At 37.4% G+C, this 18,721-nt stretch overlaps 1 long non-coding RNA gene across 3 annotated transcripts; it reads right to left on the bottom strand.

Moving 5' to 3' along the window:
* Positions 1–807: 807 nt before the first annotated feature.
* Positions 808–6,852, bottom strand: LOC148965075 (uncharacterized). Of its 3 annotated transcripts, none has more exons than XR_016150764.1 (4): positions 6,742–6,852; positions 4,934–5,020; positions 3,226–3,839; positions 808–2,698 (listed from the first exon to the last, which is right to left on the bottom strand). It is a non-coding gene; the product is annotated as an uncharacterized LOC148965075 (long non-coding RNA). The 3 variants fall into 3 exon arrangements; XR_016150763.1 differs by lacking the exon at positions 6,742–6,852 and having other exon boundaries at positions 3,226–3,347; positions 3,653–3,839; positions 4,934–6,179; XR_016150762.1 differs by lacking the exon at positions 6,742–6,852 and having other exon boundaries at positions 4,934–6,179.
* Positions 6,853–18,721: the final 11,869 nt, after the last annotated feature.

The following is an 18,721-nucleotide window of genomic DNA, read 5'->3' as shown; positions in this document are numbered from 1 at the left end:
AAGGGGAACACAATTAGAGAGAGAAAAGCCATTTTGTTTTTTTTTCTGTAGTGTTTTTTCATCTTGAGTTGAGGGCGGTTAGCATGTTGCTAATGGTCACGCAAACTCTCATCTAGGGTTCCCCCAAAGTGGAATTCCCAAGTTAAATTTAGTCTTTAATTACACCTTCTCTCCAACCACACTATCAGCTCACACACAGCTTTCCTTCTCTTTCCTTCCAAGCTACGGCGATGAAACGGTCCTGTTGAGGCTATTTTTAGGCCTCGGCTGCCTCCTTTCCACCTTGTTCCACAAACATCATATCAGGGATACCGATGAGTGGTTAACTGTCTCATTTATGCAGTCTACATAAAAGTGTGTACTCTAAATCCACCAATCTATCATTATGGACATTAGTTTGCAAGGAAAACTCAGCTACATAAACTGTACGGCCTTCACTGCAGTCTTTGACACGGTGAACCCCGCAGGCTGAATTCCAAGCTCAGTGTCATCAAACCTTTGTCTTTTCATGGAAAAACAGTGTTTGAAACCAAATACGCAGCTATCAGACCACACACTTCCCGCGGTATGAATGTGACCTGGAGTGAATGAGTGTGCGCAGGTGGGTGGAGTGTCCCGGGGAGTTCAAAAGGAAGCTCCGGTCATCAACATACAATAATGAGACCACCAATACCCTGCTCGCTTGATTGAGGGTGTAATGAGTATTTAAAAACAGATGTGTGAGAGATCACTGCTCTTTGCAATCCCAATACTACCACAAACAATGAGCAGATAAAAACAAAGGGCATGGTCATGAGGAAGCTGAATTACCATTGGGTGCTCTTGAGGAATGTGATCTTCTTAAGACCTCTTTTGGCTTGCGAAAGCTATCTGGGTTTGATAAAAGGTTTTAGAGTTGGCAATTTGTTTTCAAAGTGGTGGTGCTTTTGAAAGTGTTCCAAAGATCATGCTAATGCTAAAACTATGTCCTTTAGCCTAGTAATAAGGCAGCTATTTTAAGTCATGAATCCAGCCCCTGTCTAATTAAATGGGCAAACAAAAACTCGCCAAATTCAATAACATTGAATAACAAACCCAAATTTAAATCCTTACCTTGGCTGTTTGACTTTTGTGATGCAGGATTACACATTCATGAGACTAGCGGCGCAGTTCAATATACGACAACACGCATGGGACCTTTCTTATTCATTTCCATCATTTTTTTAAGCATGAAGTCTCTATTATATTCACTGTCATGTTATGGATGAGTGAGAGTGGGACATTTTTTTTTAATCTTCTTTCCTGGTCCGAAAAAGAAAGAATGGCATACAGAAAAACACCAGGGCGAGTAAATGATAACTGACTTAATCAATGGAAATAGGCTATACATTTTTGGTTGAACTATCTCTTTTGTGTTTTGACATTAAATGTGCTTAATGACATTATTTAGACAACAAGTCAATGAAAATGTTTTCAGGTGTTGTGGAGGGGTGGTTAAATGCCGCTGATGTGTGTTAACAAGTTAATGGAAAATCACATCCGCTTGTACAAAGGCAGGGAAGAACATGCCTCAGGCTTCTTATGAAGGCTAAAAAATACCTCTCAACATGCCCAATTAACTGCAGCGAGTTATAAAAATTAACTTCAATTGAAAGATTACACAGTCCTTTGACAGGAGTACACACTGTTAAAGGGTTAAACTGTGTGTGTCCCTTTTGAGCTGTTGTTGAAAATGGTCTGAAAATGGGCTGAAGCGTGTTCCCTGCAAGTCCCCTGTCATTGTCTTTTTTGTTCCTTTTTCTTTTTAGCAAAACGTCTGCACAGCTCTTAAATTTGATGGCGAACTCTGAGAGCAAAACATAAAAGGTCCACTGGGACTTTCAAGCGGGGAATTTTAAACACACAGTCCTCAGGTTTTTTTTTTCACTTTGGTGACGGCAGGAGCATGTCCATATCAGATGCTCTGCAGAGTTTAATGTTTCCACCAAAACCATGTAAGGAGTTTTTAGGGTACTTCAGGATCCTAGCATGATCCGAGACATTGTTAGGGAAAGGGGGACGGACCACTCATAGAAAAATTAATGGGAAAATCGCAAGACTTTATATAGCAGCTGTAGAAATGGTTGCAGTTAAAGAGCCAATGAGTTTTTTTTACTCTAGAACACACTTGAACTTATCCGCTAGTCTTAAAAATACACATGATTTGAGCTACATTCATGATGCTACATCTAAAATATTTATAAAATGCAAACAGTTAAGATTTAAAGTAGAAAGGTGCTGCACTTTTATTGCCCTCCATAATGGCTGCCAAGTGAACTGATTTGCCTTAAAGGGACAGGCATGATGGAAGCCTTCACTGCTGATATTATTATTCATGTTCACAGAGTTTGAAAGTGCTTGTTTCGTCACAGATTCAGAGACACATCACCTTTAAACACAAATGTTCCTCAGAGCTGTTGCCAAAAATCTCTGTATTTCCTTGCAGACATCTCCGGTCGGATACGCTGCCATCTAGCATGAGTAAGCTGTGATTGGTTGGTTCTAAAGCCTATGGTCATCCGCTCATCATGTTATGGAGAAAAGGGAGGTTTCAGTTGCTTTGGCATCATCACACTGTTCATGTTTAAAGGTGAGCATATTCAGGAGGAATTAAGTAGCCAATGTGGATTCATAAACAGAGCAACTGTATTGGCAGCAAGCCCTCTGAAGCCTCTGTAATCTGTTAAGAAGACACAGCACTGTGGTGACAGTAGTTTTGTCTCCGAGAAGATGGTAATTCAATCGTGATTCATTTGAAAATGCAAGTTATGAATCTAAGAATACTGTGGTTTTGTACAGTTTTCTTACTATTAATATTGTTTTCACATACCACATATTTAGGGCCCAAGCCCTGAAAGGAAAATATAACATTTGGTAAATATGTAAAAAGGTAATGTTAAAAATATAGCTGCGAACAGCGATGAAAGGGCCAAAGCCGGAACCAGGCCCGTCATCGCTGCTCGCAGCTATATTTTTAATATTACCTTTTTACATATTTACCAAATGTTAGTTTTTTTATTACCGTTCTAAAAACTGATCAGAAATCATGACGTTAATGACAACAGTTATATTTCAATGACAGCACTATTGCTAAATAAAAACTAAATCTATTTTAAAAAGTTTATACCAGTGACATTATAATAGTGGCTGACTACATGTCACCTAAAATAAGTAAATATTTTCCATATCCTACCTCCCTCCACCAACCTGATACAGGAGTCTCTCTGTCTATTTCTCTCTCTCTGAGTGGACCGGCCTGCCTCAGTGCTCATGCAGGATGTTATGTAGTTGATAACAGAGAAAACAGGAGGACTGGGCCAAACTTCTTCCTGAAATGGGATGCCAGTAATTAGCAGAGACCGGGGAAAAGCATTTGTTTTCCCTGTGCAGCTGAACATGAAATTAAAGCTTTATCTGAAGGTAACAGACTATTGGTCCCAGGGGTCAAACTCCTGTAAGTGGACTGGGCTCCATGGCCAAAAAATGTCTACAAAAGATCCATTTTACAGTTTACAAGCACAATATTAATTTTGAACCATAACAAACTAATTTCTTCAAGTCATATATGCTGTTTTCATCTCTTATTATGTTCATGTATTGAATATCTTGCTGTACAGTATCCCTCTATTGATACCTTCTACACCAAAGAGGGAGTCCCGAGGAGCTGTAATGCTATATAAAGCCCTCTGCCGCAAAACTCCACCAGTTTCTGCCCATAGTCTTCCCAGAGCCGAGCTGCCAAGCCGACACACATTTTCCTGGCCAGAGTTCAGGAAAGTGCTGCTCCGAGCTGAACGATGGAAACTTCAGACTGCCTTTGCCTGGATACAATAAAAAACACAAACACAGGGCCCGGTGACTCAGAGTGATGCAGACAGTGCCTTCTTTATCAGGAAGGGGGCTCACCTGGTGGATACGTCCCTTATCAGACCTCTGTACTCATTAGTAACAGATACAAGTCATTAAAAACGCACTGACATGTGAGGAGCCATAATTATCTTCACTGTTCAATTTTTAAATCTATTATCCCTAATGCCAACATACTACAAACCACAAGGGTAAATTTCTCTCATTTTTTTTGTATCCCTCATTTAAGTCCAGTGAGTCATACTCGCCTCAAAATGCAACATTCCCATCTCTCACAAATGATATAGAGGGCTCTGCTCAAATGGACTGCTTTAATGTTACATGCGAATGACAAAGAATAAAGGAACTCTCCTCGGATCAAACTGTACCAGGAGCCCGAGTGGTTGTAAGTGACAGAAGTCCCATAATTGATGCAATTAGTCAGGGTATGTAATTAGATCAATTAGAATCAAAATGAGGTCCAGGAATCCAGAGGGGTTCATTGAAAAAATGATTCAAAATGTACTTCTCAGGATTGTGGAAGTTAAGACACTTATAAAAACATGTAACCATACAAATCAATAATAAAAAGCTATTTTGATATTATTTATATTGATATGATATCTAGATGGAAGCATAGGCCTAGTTTTAAACAGGGTTGGGAAAAGACTTGTTGCTGAGAACAGTGTTTTCAGACATAATTAATAACTTTTATTAGCTATTGCATTTGGAAATATATTTAGATAATCACAGGCTACTTTCTGTAACAGATTTCGCTTTTTTGTAAATGGTGTTGCATTTTCTGGTGAATTAACTGGTAAACAGTCTTCAACTTATTCTTTGACCTCCCTCTGTGTGTGTGTGTCAATTGTATACTTTTGATGGATTAGAGTTTAACCCATTCATGCTTTTACCAGCATCAATGGATAATAAATCTCTTAGGCCTTCTCATTTTCTATCAAATAACAAAATAAAGGCATAGAACCAGTTCATCTGAAGTGCATTGAATTGGTTTAATAAGGGTAATCAAAATATAAAAAGACCTTAAGATAAATACTTCTGGACTTACAAAATGGCCCGTCATCGTCTTTGCCAAATCGATCTGGCCTGAGATCGATCCCTTTTTCAGAATACAGTACAAAACCTCTTCTAGATCCTGTGGAAAAATAAAAAATAAGTGGATGTGACCAAAAACGTAGTAAGTGCACAGAACTCCAAACCCTGAATTGTGTCAGAGAGGGAACTCCCTGACTGAGTGCTTAAAGCCAAACCCATCCAGGAACCCAATGCGAGGAACATTCTGTCAACATACGCCACAGCTTCCAACCGCACAAATAGTCCAGTTCCCACAGCGTTGCCATGACAGCAAAGAGCCCATTACATAATGTTGTGGTGACCCACTCTTTCCTGCAATGGACTCCAGGCAGGATGTGTTGGAGTTGTGATGAATGTGAGCTCTCTGTGAGATTTTCCCTGATGCGCCATGTGCAAAAAATGAATCTACCTTCTGAGATCATGTAATTTCAGGAAAAGATCTGGTTATCCACGCTAAAATTATAGGGAAAACAATGTTGTTAAATGAGTAGCCATTCCAAACCTGACTTTCTTTTTTTCTACAGAACACAAAAGAAGATATTTAGAGGATTCTCTGGATTAAAGACTTGTCCATACAGTGAAAATCAATGGGGACCAAAACATAACATTGTGCATTAGGGAGGTCTGGTTGCTAACATGCGTTCTCTCTCAAACAGCTTTGTTCCTTGCAGAAGCACATGTGTTTGACATTCAATTTCAGAGACGAAAAAAGCGATACAGTTAATAGCAGACATCAGGAACAAAAGGAGAAACAGATGTAAGGTAGGAAGACGGAACGACGTCAGCTGGCTAAAATTATCCGAGGACATCCCTGCTCGCCACGTGGGTCATCTGTGTGGGAGAATTCTTCTACTGGAGCGGGGAACTCCTGTCAGTGGAAGCCCATACAAATGGGACAGAGAGCATAAATCTTCCCCCTAAGGCCAAACACACCGTTGTATTGTCCTTCATCTTGCAGTAGCTTGAGGAAATCACAACAACTGTTTTTGGACAAGAGACGTAAAAAAACAGTTCCTCTAAGAGATGTCTACTTTTATCATGAGAGCTTCCGACTATTGACTGGCCATCACACAATGCATTTTTTAGGTAGGGAACACCAGATGGAAAGATGGTTGAGGGATGTTTCAATGAGGCGTATAGCAGATGTAAGAGGCGCCATTAATCTTCTTTAACGCAGTGCTAATGGAAGGTATCTAACTAAATGGGGAAAGACTGAAGATTATATTTCAGCTAAATATATTCATAAATAAAATGCAAAATAGTACAACACATTTCGCTACTTTAGCTCATCACACACACAAAAAACAGGTGACATTTCTATTAAAAACGTGATTGGCTGTTTTAAACAAAAGGCGGGGCTTCAATTCGGTTACACTTTATTTTGATATAGTCACTTTAGACGTTCTACTAATTATAAGTAACTTTTCAACTACATGTCAACTAACTCTCATTAAAGTATTAGTATATTATATAGTAGACTGGTTATGGTTAGGTGTTAGGCTTTGGTTAGGAGAATACATTTACTTGTAGTCGCCAAGTTACTTGTAGTCAGTTGAATGTCTGTTGAGGGACCAACAAAATAAAGTGTTAGCAGATATTAGGTTGACAGTCTATTAAGACTCTAATGACAGTTAGTTGACATGTTGTTGAAAAGTTACTTATAGTAGAATGTCTAAAGTGGACAATCAAAATAAAGTGTTACCCCATATTCTGTTACAAGTTCCCTCATTTATTTATACTCTCTCTGCTCACCCAAAAAAAGAAAAATCTGTCATTACTTACCCTCATGTAACATAAACGAAGATATTGAACTCCAATGACTTAATGGACAAAAAAAAAAAATGTTCCACAGAAGAAAGAAAGTTTTACATGTTTTGAAAGACACTGGGGTGAAGAAATTATGACAGAATTTTCATTCTTGGGTGAACTGTCCCTTTAAGATGGTTCAGTTCTGTTCAGTTTTCATCATTATGACTGAATGAATGCACAGTGTGGATACTGGTTGTTTAGAAAATGTTTCTGTATTTTGTAACCATGGGGGGATTGCATTTTGCTCAGAAACTCAGACTTTAAAAGCAATCCCAAAAATCAAACACACATGTCAGCCGAGGGGAGTATTCCCCATTTCAATTCCAAACCACCTTTTTATAATACTTGTCATTGTCATTGTTTTCAGCATTATCCAATCACAACCCCACACCTGAAACTTATTTGGGCAAGTGAGCATGAATTTGGTATGGTAATAATGTTAGTGCTGGGCAACGATTAATCGCATCCAAAATAAAAGTTTGTGTTTATATAATACATGTGTGTATACTGCGTATAATTACTTTGTATATATAAATACACACATGCATGTATATATTTAAGAAAAAAAATATTTATATATAAAATATTAAAATTTATAATAGGGCTGTCGAATGACTAATCGCGATTAATCGCATCCAAAATAAAAGTTTCTGTTTACATAATATATGTGTTTGCAATGTGTATAATTATTTTGTATATATATATATATATATATATATATATATATATATACACACACACACACAAATGCATGTATATTTATAAATAATAAATAAATTATATATAAATCCATTTACAGAATATACATGAAAATATTCTTAAATATATACATGCATGTGTGTGTATATATATATATATATATATATATAAAATAATTATACACAGTGCACCCACTTATATTTGACACAGACTTTTATTTTGGATGTGATTAATTGTGATTAATCGTTTGACAACCCTAATTTATAAATAATATACATTTTGTACAAATATATATTTCTTAAATATATACATGCATGTGTGTGTATATATGCATAGTAATTATACGCAGTACACACACATGTATTATGTAGATCCAAACTATTATTTTGGGTGCGATTAATCGCTGCTCAGCACTAATAATTTCATAAATGATCATAAAAAAGAGGAGTGATCCATTATCTCAAGGCCATAACTTCATTCTTGATTTTTATTTTATTTTACCATGACACTAAAACACTGTTCTAATGATGAAATCCTTCTTAAAACATCGCAACTTTATGTTAATAAGAAAGATAAAATAGTGTAATACATCAAAAATGACCTTACCCTTAATCAGGATGTAAACAATCTACATTTTTGAACACATATATAGTCAAGGTTTTTACATTATATAGGCTACAGATACTGGGGCTCTGCATAGCAAGACTATTTGCATTACATGTTAATAGGTGAAGACACCTGAGCAGAATAGGAGTGGCCAGTGAGTCACTGGAAACAAGCTTATTTGAAGTTGCTGCCACAACATGGCACATTCTTTGGGAAAAGATACATGGCATACTTCCATTTCCTAGGGCTACAGATTTTACAGAAGTGGGATAACTGCTTGTATATATTGTTTCTATGTGAATTGTTACATATAGTGATTAATTACATGTTTTATACATTTTAAAATAAGTGTTTATTTAAAAAGGCCGGGTCTGGAAGAATTTTGGAAAGACACATGACATGAAAACAACAGGGCAGGCACCAGCTGGATGCGCTGACATGAATCAGAGGTTGTTTTCAAACCAAGCATCAGCATAGAGATATCATCTGGAAGATGTTAAAAAAAAGTTATCAGGGTGTGTCTCTATCTATTCAGCCTCCCACTTTTTCTCACTCATTCTGTTTTTCTTATACAACACACATAAATTCTTCTCAAACAGATGAGCTGTGTGAGGTGTGTCTGAAGAAGCTAACCACGATCATTATACAGCGCTGAGGGACACTTGGGAATTCACAAATATGTCATTCCTCCCTTGTTTCCTTGGAGTTGATTGTGAGTCGCTAAATTTATTGCTTGGAAAGACCCCAAATGTTTGGCCGAGAATGGGTTCTTAACCATTGATATGTCTGTTTGAAAGATAACCGACTTTGACTGAACTCTGGAGGGGTTTTTTCCCGTATACAATCAAAGCAAATGAGGGCCAACATTGTTTCAGACCCTATTGACATTCATTGTTTGGACAAAAACAGTTAAAAAATATAGCTGTAAGCAGCAATTGTGGGGCCAAGCACAAAAGCAATGCCAACATGGCAATTAAAGACATTTAAAGATGAATTTGCATTCAGCTTTGCGTCACATAATAAATTACACTGTAAAACACATTAAAATTGAAAAAGAGTCATTTTAAATGTCAAAATTGCTGTTTTTACTGTATTTTTGGTCAAATAAATGCAACCTCGTGAGCATAAGAGACTATCCTTTTTTTAAAAACTGAAAAACCGAACCAACCCCAAACATTAGTGTTACAGTAAACGTCCAGGGAAGAATCTGGTTGAAAAAGCCCTGCCCTGGCACACCCCTCAGTCCTCAGGTGCCCACAGGGTGTATAACCTACAAACACAGATATAAATGAGCATATCCTCCCTAAAGCAAAGACTGAGAGGAGAGGAATTTTCCAGAAGTGGTGTGAAAGGCCCATGTGTGTCTTCAGTTTAGATTGCAGCAACGGGAGAAAGAAACAGTCAGAAGGAGGGAGGGAGGAAAAGAGATATTTGCTAATGAAATTGGGTAAAGCATGGCTTGCTCAATATATTGTCATTAGAGAGCAAGTGAACCCGCCCGTGTTTTCTAAGAGAGAGGTGAGGTTGGGAAACTCCTTCCACATGATGGAGGATTCTCCTCAAATGCCGCGTGTATGTGTAAAAAAAAAAGTGTATGTGTAGAAAAAGACTGATCTTCAGTGTTTCTACTTTCTTCTGCACTTTAAAAAAATATTGTTGGTTTAACTTTAAAACTAAGTAACCTGGTTGCCTTAAAATTTTAAGTTCATTGAAATTAAAAAAATTAACAGTTAATTCAATGAAGGAGATTGAGTTAATCATCAGAAACTCAAAAAATTATGTAATTATGCAGACTTAAGTTGATTTGACAAAAGAACAAATGTTGTGATTACAAATAATGAAATTTTTTTTTACAGTGTGAGAAGGGAAAAAAAGTGCTTTTTGGGCCATACAATAAAAGTAATTTTATTTATTATATGGACCAACGCATTAGATTTACCATGAGATTTTAAACTATTGTTAAAACCCAAGTGAAGTGATAGTAACCTGTGTCCGACACAAATGCCTGGATTATTGCACCATTTAGCCATTTCGCAAAGGATTTCACCTAGTGCCCTGTGAAACCTACTTCACACAACTGTTAATCTTTCCACACTGTTGCCGTTTACCAGACTGTTGGCATGGCAATGGGAATAAACTGGTGCTGTTGCTTGAGGAGGCATTTCATATAAACAGTGTCCTCTTTATTTCAGTGATATCGGATTTATGATCTGAAACCAACAGATGAGTTTGGGGCCAAACACTCCATGCTCATTAAAATACAAGACAGAGTCCCTCTTACATGTGTATATGAACGTATAAGCAGCTAAGTTATATTAAAAGCTTTGGTCTGGACAACAATGTGGCTGCAAGCTGTTGTGTTTTGATGAAGTTCGTTCTGTGCATGACAAAAATCTTTCAAGAAACTCAAGAGAAGTTATAACCTGCTGACAGAAGAGGCCAAGCATGTTTTCTCTTTCTCACATTAAGTCTGGCTCAACAGTTTTAGAAAGCAATGTACAGTATGCATCACTTCATTTTCAAGTCGTAAGACAATATTTCATAATCATTAGTAAATAAAGGCATTATTTAAAATAAATGAGCACTAGCGCGCCTTAATCGCCTTATCGCGCCTAAATTTTTATTAGAAATATAAAGCTAGTTTCAACTAATTAGGTGAATGCAAAGAAAATAAATGCAAAGAAAAAAAATTATAGATAAAGGAGTAGTTCACTTTTAAAAAAACATTTGCTGATAATTTGTTTTTTTGTCCATGTCTTTCTTTCTTCAGTCGAAAATAAATTGAGGTTTTTGATGAAAACATTCCAGGATTTTCGCCATATAATGAACTTCAATGGGAACCAATTGGTTCAAGGTCCAAATGAAAGTTTCAGTGCAAATTCAAAGGGCTTTAAACGACACCAGACGATGAATAAGGATGTTATCTAGCGAAACGATCGCTCATTTCAAAAATAAATAAAAAAGTTTAAGTTTAATAAGCATTCTGTGATGCGCATTCATTCGTTCATCAAAATGAACAACTCTTTTTTCGAGTCATGACTCGAAGGGTCTTAGATAAGCCCCTTATTCATCGTCTGGCGTCTTTAAAGCCATTTGAAGCTGCACTGAAACTCTCATTTGGACCGTGAACCATTTGGTTCCCAATGACGTCCATTATATGGAGAAAATCCTGGAATGTTTTCATCAAAAACCTTAATTTCTTTTTGACTGAAGAAAGAAAGACGTGGACATCTTGGATGACATGGGGTGAGTAAATTATCAGCAAAAGTGTTTTTAAAAGTGAACTACTCCTTTAAGCTATTAGCATAATCTGCTTGATCACCTTACAGCCCAGTGCGGGGGTAAAAACTCCAGTAGAAATGGTTGCTCCACACTTTTCTGCATTTACTCCATTACCTCAGACAGTAAGAATTCCAGAGCCACAGACTTATCAGTACAGCATGTTTGTGAAAACACTAGGACATGCTGTTACCAATTCATTCCGTGGAATAAATGGCATTCAGTTTCAGACTTGGATGAGGAAAACAGAATAATGATTGTTGATATATAGATAGGCTGTTTCACATCATTGAGACCTGTCAAACCAAGGCAATCACATGAACAGAATTACATGAGGCGTATTTTACATGTGTGCCTACCTATGATGTCAGGTTTGAAGAAAAGAAACTGTAATGGGCACAGAACGCATTTTTCCATTCAATTGCGGCAATGTTTTTCAATGTTTTAACAAAAAGGCATTCTGTGCGAACCAGCCCCTGGTTTGCTTATGGCTGCTTTTATCTTATCCCTCTAATTTACTACAGCTCATGGCTTAGTGGCTTAGTGTTTCAAGGGAAAGGAGGTGCAACTAAGTAACATCCAAACAAGTCTGTGACAAGTTCGTATTGTTCATGATACTTGGCTCGAAAGTTACAGTGATACAAAGACCGGCATTCCATGAGGTGCATTCTTTCAGCAAGCATGGACCAGCTCTCTATAGTAAATCAGTCTCAGGGGAAGGGAAATGATTGTTGTGTAATGCCAAAACAAGGCAAGCACAGCCATGAAATAATGTTAAAAGTTTACAGACTCACAGGCTAGTTAGCAATGAACCGGTTAGCAGGCCAAATCGATTCAAATACCTTTGAGGAAAGGTTACGCTGAACTGGACAGTTTTGGGGAAAAACTAACAGGGCTAACGTTATATAAAGGTTGTGTATATATTAAAGACAAACATTCCTAGAATCAATAACCGAAAAATTAAAATACTTTCATATTTACTCATGCCATTCCAACTCTTTGTCTTCAGTGGAATACAAAAGAAAATATTTTGATCATTTTCACGGAGATATTTTAGATTCAGTTCAACAGTGCTTTTTAGAGATTGACAGAGGGGGTCATTTGAACTATAGTTGGAAAAGAGTAGTGTGAAAAAACAAAAATGTCTTCTTTGGTGTTAAATTTCAGATTATAAAAAGCCATTTATATTCCAGATGTAAAACTGGGAAATAATTTACAGTTTTTTCTTATAATAATTGTTCACTGTAAAAAGTGATCAGTTGTCTTAACTTCCCAATGACTTAAAATTATTTAATAATGAAAGAAATTAAAGGGATAGTTCACTTTGAAATTAATTTTTGATATGTTTTAGCTTACCTCAAGGGCATCCAAGATGTAGGTGTCTTTGTTTCCACAGTATTTTCAATTTTGATATTTTTAGGTCAAACCGTTCTTGTCTGTCAGTCATATAATGGAGGTCTATGGGGTCCACCTCAAAGAGCATGCACAGAGAAGTCCAAATTAAACATGATTTAATGACTCGTAAATGTAAGTACACATTGATGGCCTAAGACACGAAACGAGCGGTTTGTGTGAGAAAATGAACAGTATTTATATTGTTTTTACCTCATGTAACCACAGCCACGTCCAATTGATCTGGTCTGCGCAAGCGCCAGAAAGCACCGGAAGTGATCTCCCGCACGTTTACGTCACTCATTGTTTACAGAGAGATTTCAGAAGCATTACTTTTCAGTGAAATGTGCAGTAGAGGAATGGAGAGGCTTGTCCTCTGTCGTTTGATGTCAAACGTCAAACATCCACTTTTCTCTTTCATCCAAATGATGGATGGGTGGAAAAACTGATGGAGATGTAAAAAAAAGAAGTTCAGAAACGTTACAAGAGCCAGACTTTGACCCCTCACATTCTCACCTCAGTGTTTGTTCTTCACAGAAAGATGATACTCAGTGGCATCAGCACCTTCCAGGAAGAGGAATCCCCCTTTCTTCTGTGCCACCTTTAAAAAGGTCCTAGAATGAAAGAAGATATAGGTTTTTTTATATCCCTGTTTGACCTTCCCACCTCACCACCTTAAACCACATTAAATAAAGTAAACCTCTTTGCTGCAGAAAGATGGCTATTGATCTTCATGCCCATACTAGGTAGTTACACATTCCAGCTTGAGACGTTTATTAGCTTTTCAAAATTTTCTCCAAAAGCTTGCTAAATACAGAGTACACCGTTAAGAATTCTTATCTTTCTACAGTTAAAGCAAATCAAGTTTGGGGTTTCATATTTATGTAAAGATTAAGTGCTTCAGTCGTATGCATCATATGGTTATACTGACAGGAAAAAGTTACTATGTTTAACGTTTGATTATATGAGATTGTGTATATACTATCTCCATTGGTCAATGAAATATTTACACCCCAAACTCATGGCACGGGGAATGGAAAACAACCATTACTTGCCTGTTTAAATGTTTTTTTTTTTCTCCAAAATGAGTGGCACAAGTTTGGAGTTGTGTGAGAAGAATCAAACAGATTATCTATTGAATGGGTTATACCATTTGTGGCATTTATGTAATTTATGTCTTGCTTCATCAGATTATTCGCTTCTCTTGGCCTAAACTACTGTGCATTTCTGAGGTGTTTGAATGACTCTGATGGATTGTGTTTGCCTCTGCTTGTACGTTTTTCCAGGGTGAAGAATGGGAAATGAAACAGTGTACAAAGGCAGGAAACTGAGGCAGTTGCTAGGTTATGCAAAGCGAACCTTGAGAGCCCATGGTTGATGAGGCCTGTGAAATCTATGTCAAACACTGTTGAGTAAACATCAGCTCCAGCAGTAACACAATTCACCAAGAATGTACTGGAATAATCGTTATAATTTTTCTTTGTTCGGTAGATTCTCTGCATTCTTGCCATAAGCAAGATGTCCACTTTTGCACTTCAGCTTTGATAAATCTATCTTGACTGAAATAGTTTAAAGATATTTTTGAACAGAACACCTTAAAAGGTCTCACATAGACAAAAAGCAATCAATTTGAGAGCGACTACCACAACTTTTCTAAATATAGCGGCCTGAAAAAGTATTTGGACTCTACACCAGGTTAAAATGCATGTAACTTAGCCTAGCAAATAAATTAAGACATTTAACGTTACTCAAGTGCACAATTCAGAGTAGTAGGCTATTTTCAATGTTAAAACCATGAGCAACTTAGAATGTAAACACTATATTGCCAGATACTTTTTTTTAATCCTCTGCTAAAGGAAAAAAACACAATCTATTGAATGTCTCGTTTTGTAAATGAGTTGATGACGACTAATGAAAGGTTGCATTAACTTATTTATCCGAATGCCAGCAATCAACGAGGCAAAACTGCTCCTGACTATCTATTTTACACTTAATGTTTTGGAAATGTAAACAGGTGTAGTTTTACCTTTAAAGTTGAAACTGTAGACCTTAGGCAGTCATCTGCTATTTTGAACTTCGGGAGTTGGCGTATGCCTATGCTGTCGATGAGTAGACAAAGCGGTGAAGTGAATTTACATATTGTGGAGTTATTGTTAACGAAAGTTATCATGGGCATTGTCATATGTAAATGCCAGTAGGCCGGGAAGATTTAAAAACGAGAAAAGATTTAAAAACGGGAAGATTTAAAAACGTTCATTCATTAATTCGTAAGATAGACCTTCATGCTGTGGAAAAACAAATCAAAATACCACAACCAACGCACGTAGAGCTGAAAGTGGCATCAGGATTACTTTCTCGAAGTAGGCTCCAGTAAAGTTGTAATCTTCACTCAAATTCAAAACAACCGATAAAACTTGTTGTGTTGAGATTCAGTTTGATGAAATTTGAATATCAGAATATTCAGAAATCAGAATATGCATGAAAATTAACTGTACAACATAGGAACAACAAATAGGCCAACGCAATTTCAATAAGAGGAACATTTTAAATGGTATCCATATTGTAAAACATAGTTCCCTGTTTGTTTTCTATAAACACTTTAAATGAACTTAAAATGTCTATATATTCTGCATCTACATTAAGCACCTCTCATTCTTTCTCTACTCCACAGATTGAAGATAGGTCTCATCTTATTTTCTGCTCTTTCTTTCATCTCTGACTTGAATTTCCTAATGGCACACTCATTTATGTTTTCTAAAACATGTCAACTATAAAATAACCAGTGTATGTCAATTTATTTAATGAATTTGAGTGTAATTACTGAAGGTTAAAGGTCGCCCACTTTAACTGAATCCCACTGGCCCACTTTATCATTCAGCCAAAGTGGGCCAGCAATATTTAAACACATTACAAGTAAACGAACATATTTTTAATAATTTTATTCTTATTCACTAAAGCTGATATGGCCCACTTAACCTGCATTCACAATATCTGTGCAAATATCTATGTCCCTCCAAGAATAGGTCAGTCTGTCTGTCTATCCATCCATTCATCAATTTCTTCATATTTGAACTGTTGCATACGTATCCAGATGTGTCTTGACTTGTACATTGTAAAATATAGAGTGATTATAAACCATCCGTCCTAAAACTGGGTGTTTTGCATATTAATGTATTACTTGACAAACTTTTCTAATGTTCTCTACTCTACTGATTGATGTGAAATGCTAAACCAAATGTCCCAAATCTCTAAAATGTACAAAAGAGAGTTATTTCATCCCAATTCACTGTGCTTAAAACATTTTTGTGCTACCCAAAATAAATACCAATGATGCCAAAGAAAAACACTCCCAGTGAATAATAAGTTTCACTAATGTCTTAAATGGTCTTGGTGGAGTATGCCTCCTCAACTATGTTTGGGGAGAGCTATTACTCTTCAGCTGGGTGGGGCTTCTCCATTTTTGCCCTAGAGAAAAAGAGAAACACACTGGAGAGAAATAGATAGAATGAGTAAGTACATCAAACAATGGTCTAATAAACCAAAGGTGGGTGTGGAGAGTTCACTTAATATCGAATTTGACTTGACACAATGAAAAAGCCAGGAAAAGGAGGAGTGTACGAGATCAACAAAAGCACAAAAGAGTGCCGAAAGTACCCAAAGCCAACCGCAGATATGATTTAAAGACCATTTTGGCTGTGCCAGGGATTTGCTTTATTTGCCTGCCCAGAGTTGGTATGAGCATGCCCAGATGATAGAGGCGGTGAGTACACCTGGAAACCCTGTTGTTGTCTGCTTCATATCAGCAGACATATGCAAAAACAGCTCAAAAAGAATTTGGAAAGCCGTTAAAGAGAAATGTGAAGAGGGGTGTCCTTAAAGTTTTATGGCTGAATAAACATGACTGAGGTGACTAGAAAAGCATCAGGCCAATTCTGGCAGGCAGCACACTAGTTCCTTCTGTTTTGTCACTGTTATGTGTCAAACTCTCCCTCGTTTTATCTTTTTTTAGGAGGAATGTTGTTGAGGAGGCTTATCAGTCAAAGAGACAGCTGACATTTTACTTGAGATCTGAGTCTGACTCGGCCTCCTCTCTCTTTCTGTAGCCTATTAACATTCCTATCACAGTTTACCTGGAGCATCTCATGACGTTGGATCTTTACTTAACAAAGAACAACAAAAAGTCGCATAACTTGCCAAGTAATGGTTACACTACATTTCTTTGACAATATTCTTGTTATAACCTTAATCCACACACTTCACAATAAGAGAAATTATTATTGGATGTTGTTCAAGCCTCAAACCAGCCCTTCAGGCCAGATTCTAATCCTGGTTAACAAAAATGTTGTTCGGGGACCAACAAGCATGTAAAAAAAAAAAAAAAAAAAAAAAATCATGTTGAGTGACACAATCGTTGGGACAAAGTAGCACTGCGCATCGCTATGACCTAAATAAAGGCTGATGCTGTGCAACAACATATAGAATGTGGAAGAGCGCCCTCTCCAGGATCATCTTAACAATTGCTGCTAAAGCTAATGGACCAAGAGGAAACGGGTGTCCGAATGAACATTTGTCTGTCTATCTATCCAATAACATTTCATTTTGATAGTCCCAATTAGAACGGCTACTGCTAACTGTAAGTAACTTTGCAACTATATGTCAACTACCAGTAAAAAAAACATAGTTAAGTTGTCGCCTTACTGTGTGCTGAGTCTGACACTATTTGGTGTTCCCCAACAGACATTTACTGACTATACATAAATTTATTCTACTTACCATAACCTAACAGTCTACTAATACTGTGAGAGTTTAGTTCCAACCCTGCTCCAACACACACACACTTGCAGTTTTCAAATGAGCCTGAAGGACTTGATTAGCTGATCAGGTGTGCTTAATTATGATTGAAGCTAAACTCTGCAGGGTTGTGGCCCTCCAGGAACAAGCCAACTATCATCTGATTGCACTATCATCCATGTGTACTTTCATAATGTGCTAACACCATATTATTTTTCCAATACTGAACTACACAATGGACCGGTTTTGTTTCCATGTACTTATCAAGGAATATTTTCTCAGCTAAAGGCCAGATAAACATGACCACAATGAGGAGGGGGTCTTGCTATACAAACACTTAAACCTGAAAAGACATCACTGCAGTTAGCCAGAATATACAGTATATAGGCAGAAAGAGAGGCCTAATCTAACAACCATATTTTGCTATAGGTCTATTGTCATTTCTCAAGTGTCTGTAAAAAAAAAAAAAAACAAGCTCAACAGTTTTGTGACAAATGACTGCAATTCCAGGATCCTGTCTCTCACATTTCTGCTGTCACAGTAGGATCCTTCAGGAATTTGGATCATCACCCTGGCCTGTCTTGACTCTTCATGTGTGGGGTCTGTGCTGTAATTTTGCTGAACAGAAGTGACGCTCAACACTTTGCATCTGGGTTTCATCACCTCAGGGAGCAACAAATCAACAGATCATATCTCTTGCACAGTTACTGCTCATGGGGAAAACAAGTGCTAAGGAGGCAAGCGTGCAAGTAAGTGCACTTCATGTTTGGCAGGGAAAGCACCATGTAAATAAATTCCTGCACGAGGGGTGACACTGAAGGAAAGAATTCCCTGCTGGAAAACTCCACCCTAGTGTGGCGTGAGGTGAGAGGAGGTGAAACAGTAGCCCCTCGTGCAACCGTGGACAATTACGTTGGGAGGAAATGACAGCATAGTCTTAAGCTCGCCACCATTAGACACAATGGAACCGGGCTTCCTTGTATTGTGCCCGGTTTCCACATTTAAGTGTAAGAAAAAACACAGAGGACTAACTTTTCCCCAAAAGTGCCGGCCTAGATTGGAATTTTCAATGGTGTGAAACGGTCAAGACGTTAACACGAACGTGACGCCTGTCCCTTGAGATCCCGAACTTGTACGTCACAATAACGATACATAGTAGAAGTGGAAAGATGCAGAAATAATCCAG

Source organism: Pimephales promelas, chromosome 25 (assembly GCF_988280905.1).
Source record: "Pimephales promelas chromosome 25, fPimPro1.hap1.1, whole genome shotgun sequence".
NCBI lineage: Eukaryota > Metazoa > Chordata > Actinopteri > Cypriniformes > Leuciscidae > Pimephales > Pimephales promelas.
Note: the sequence above shows the minus strand (reverse complement) of the source record. Positions and strands in the feature narration are given on the sequence as shown.